Below are 4702 nucleotides of genomic sequence, written 5' to 3' on the forward strand. Positions count from 1 at the left end.
AGTAAAAAAAAAAAGAGAGAGAGAGAGAGAAAACTTGTGGTATCTTGGCACCCTATTTGTCTGCTCTGTCTGTGTTGCTGTTTTTGATACTTTGTACAGAAGTCCTGGGATGTTACTGGAAGCTCTGAAAGAGGATTTTCTGGTTGTACGTTTACAGAAGTACTGTAGGTCTGTTTTGGAGGTCCTGGGACTTTACTGATGATTTGTACTGACCTCTTGGACCTTGTTTGTTGGTCTGTGTTTAATTCTATGTTGATGATTTTTGTTCAGGTCTCAGACCTTGCTCATGGGTCTGAGTTGATTTCACAGGCAGATAGTGAATCAATGATAGCTCCAACAATATGTGTGGATATTAATGTGGCTCTGTTAAGCTTTGTCTTCCCAGAAACAGGAACTGTGAAGGACTTGAAGTGGACTTGACACTATGAGCTTCAATACGGAATGGGAACTGGATGAAGAACTGGGCAAGGATCTGTACAAGGAACTGGGAGATGCCTGCCTTTGAACCCAGGTGACAGTTGGAGCTGGGACCATGAAAGAGGAACCATGGAAGCTGAGAGCTAGCCTCAAGTGAAGCTGAAAGAAGACTTTACTTGGATACTGTGTACTGACTGAGAAGATTGTGATTTGCTGTGACATAGGAGTGGAAAACTTTGACTTTTGAACTTTGTGACTGAATTAAGGATTTTGTGACTGACTAAATGAATGTCCTTTGTTTAAAACTATATGACAACTTTGGTGAAAACTGTGTAAATAGTGATAAGTTATTGAGTTGTGACATGGTGAATGTTGCATTTTGATTTTCTGTGATAAGTTGTAATATTATGAATGCTGTATTTTGATTTTCTATGAATGTTTTGCCCTTATTTGTTATTGCATAAATAGCGAGTTTGCTATACTATGTAATCATAACCTTGAAAGCTGTTGAAAGCAGCAGTCCTCTAGAAAGCTGCTCATGCTAGGCTTTACAGTGGGTAGGGATATGCTTCCCTTCTTTTGATTCTCCTAGAGAGTCTGACAGCACTGAATATAGAATGAGCATTCTAAATATGCTTATTCATTTTAAGGTATAAGTTTCTCAACTTTTCAATAGCAGGAAAATCTCTCTCACTTATGAAGTTATGAGATACACAACAGAAAAGCATAGGGATTTTATAGGGGGGTTTTTGGGGGGAAGGAGGATGTCTTAGATCAGTTTCTTAACATGGAGGTCCATAAGTTTGATTGGTTTTAATAATATTTTGATCACTGAATTTTAAAATATGTAGCTTCCTTTGTAATTTTCATATTTTACTTTATGCATTTAATAAATATTATTCTAATAAAAGATTTATAGATTTCACAAGACTGCCAAAGAAGTTGACTAGACAAAAAAGATTAAAAACCTCTTCCCAAGACCATTTGGTCATGATTCCAGAGTCATAACAAAGCAACCAATTATAATCTACTTAAGTTGAGCCTAAAGAAAAGTAGCATACTATGTCAGAATAAATCATATTTTAGAAGTTTGCTTGACTTACAAGTAATGACTTGAAAATGAGTCCTGGAACTAGTTGATGATCATCACTTGTATTCCCTAAGTACCCAATATCAGTTTTCTTTTGCATCATCATTTTCTTCTGTTAAAATGCCTATTTTATTTAAATTCAGTTCTTTATGCTGATTTTCTCTGAATTTTTCCTGTGATTTACTCTAAATACAGATTTTTTTTTCTGTATGTCAAATAAATTTGGAGGAGGAACAGTTTGTAAAAATGGTTCAGCAAAAGTATTGGTAAAGGGGCGGCTAGGTGGCACAGAAAGTAAGAGCACCGGTCCTGGAGTCGGGAGGACCTGGGATTGGTTCCGGCCTCAGACACTTAACACCCGCACAAAATAACTTGCCGTGAAACCTTGAGCAAGTTACTTAACCATAATTGCTCTAAAAAAATAAAAGCATTGGTAAGAATGGAGACAATCATGTGCTATCTATACTGGTTTCCTCATACATTGGTTCTCTCTCCCTGGATGTTTTATTGTCTGTTCTCATATTCATGATAAGAAGTTAATTCATAAATGATTCAGACTAATTAAATTACCATGTGCTATAGGACATGCATGCTGTGATACCTTCTGCATTCACTTATTAATAGCTATATAAATACAAAATTGTTACTTTTATCCTAAGTTCAGATTTCACTGTTGAAAGGAGTATGAATACTTTGATAATTCTGCTACAATTAGTTTTATCTCATCCAAATCAAGACACTAATTGAATAGGAAGCTAAAATTCCTCTCAATATTAAAGGAATTAATTAAGCGGTTGAGAGAAAAAAATTTAAATTGAAGGTAGACTTTTCATTTCTTGCTTGATACACGAATATTTTTGCTTTGGTTTTTTTGTTTATTTGTATTTTAACTTTCACATATTGTGAAATATTCTGGGCATTTCTCATTATTTTATTCCAATAGCATTTGATTTGTTTTCACTGGGCAAGTTCTGGTGTTAGGTGACATTTTTTATGCTTCCTTTAAAATAGTATAATTTAAAATGAATCTGGCAGCTACCTATGGCAAAATTCAGCATTTAAAAAATCATATATACCTTTTATATTATTAGTTTGTCAGGCATATTTGACATATTTCACCCCTGAAATTCCTAAAGGTCTACATTTTTATTTTCCACTCTGACCATTTTCTATTCAGCAAATACCTGTTCAACAAACACCTGATGATGGATGGATTGCCATTCTCTCAGTTATTCTGCTGCCATTTATTCCTTTCTACTTACCTGCTTTACCTCTGTCTTCTGTGCATTCTCTTTCTCTCAGACTTCTTCCACTTTTTCTTGACATTCCACTTGTTGGCTTTCTCTGCATCTTCCCCCATGCTCTCTGTTCTGCAAAGCTTAGCTTAAGGATAGGAAATGTAATCATCTATCTATGGCATCACTTGCATAGTTGTTAAATAAATGATACTTAACAAATTTATTATAGCTATATGAAACATTAACATACCCAAATAATAGGTCTTTCTAACTGTCCACATTGCAAAGACTTTAATTCTGTGTGAATGTGTTGCCCATATAAGTTACATATATGTCCACATGAATCTCTCCAAATGTGGTTCACAGAGATGTACAGCTATCTCTGAAAAATTAAATCTCCCTTTAAGGGAGAATTTATTTCCTGCCAAGAAGGGAACAGGCAATTTTCAGCAAAAAGCAGGCTGTTTTGTTTTCTTCAGAGAGGGGATTCTAGACTAGAAATATATAAGATCTCCTAAATCAGGGGAGGGAATTTGGGGCCACGAGGCCACATGTGGCCCTCTAGGTGCTTAAGTGAGGCCTTTGATTAAATTTAAATTTCACAGAACAAATCACCACACTCACCCCAGCCCTAAATATTGTTAATTTACAGGAAACAATTTTTGGTTTCAAGTCACTTTTCTTGGTGGCCATCCCTTAATGGAAAAGCAGTGTCCCAAGTTAGGTCCAAAGACTTGACTCTTTGTGATATATATATATATTATTTATATATATTTACAATAAATGTTAATTACAGAAAGATCATGACAACTAATTAATAACAAATGAGTCCTTATTCAAGTTGATAGCAAACATAAATCAGAGAATTTATTCAGACTTGAACACGCCACTGCAATTGCCAGTACAAAAAGTAAATGGATGCTCCTACTGGGAAGGGGAGTGGGAAATAGAGAAGAAAATAAGATGGCAAAGAGTAAAAGAGGCAAGGAAGGAGAGAGAGACAGACAGAGACAGAGAGAGACAGAGACAGATAGAAAGATACAGATAGAGACAGAGAAAGAGAAAGAGACAGAGAGAGAACTTTTAACATCTCCTGTTATGATGCCTCCTTGAAGAAAGTCTGGAACTGCTTCTCTCTCTCTATCTTTCTCTGTCTCTGTCTCTGTCTCTGTCTCTCTCTCTGTCTCTCTGTCTCTCTGTCTCTCTCTGTCTCTCTGTCTCTCTCTCTCTCTCTCTCTCTCTCTCTCTGTCTCTCTTTCTATCTGTCTCTCTGTCTCTGTCTCTCTCTGTCTCTCTGGCTCTGTCTCTCTGTGTCTATCTCTCTGTCTGTCTCTCTCTCTGTCTCTTTGTCTCTTTCTGTCTATCTGTCTCTGTCTGTCTCTCTGTCAGAAAAAGCAAACAACAATTTTCATTCCACAAGATCTCATTAATGCTATCTTTCATATAGCCATTACAAATTACCTCTACCAATGAAAGTTTTATGCAATGCTTAGATTTAAGTGCCATGTTACACATTAAATTGTTCAGTTATTTTTGCAGTCACTTCTGAATCTTTGTGACCCCATTTTCAGTTTTCTTGGCAAAGATAATGGAATGATTTGTCATTTCGTTCTCCAGTTCATTTTACACATGAGAAACTGAGGTAAGCAGGGTGAAATGACTCTCCCAAGATCACATAGCAAGGAAGTAATTTGAAGTTAAAACTTGATATGTCTTCCCATCTTAGTCAATACCTCCAAGTCTCCACAAGGATTCCACAAGGAAAATTATCAATAGTAAGATGGAAAAAAAACGAGTTCTTTCATTAATAACTAGAACAATACAAATTAAAGAAACTGTGAGGTTCTATGTCACACCCATTAACTTAGCTAACTAGATAAAAAAAATCACAAATATTGAAGAGGCTCAAGAAAACAGAAACATTAACGCAGCAGCAACTGTGGAAATTATTTTAAAA

The sequence above is a fragment of the Petaurus breviceps genome, unplaced genomic scaffold (genome assembly GCF_028583685.1).
Source record: "Petaurus breviceps papuanus isolate PSGF00001 unplaced genomic scaffold, PetGlider_PUasm1.0 76, whole genome shotgun sequence".
NCBI classification, from domain to species: Eukaryota; Metazoa; Chordata; class Mammalia; order Diprotodontia; family Petauridae; genus Petaurus; species Petaurus breviceps.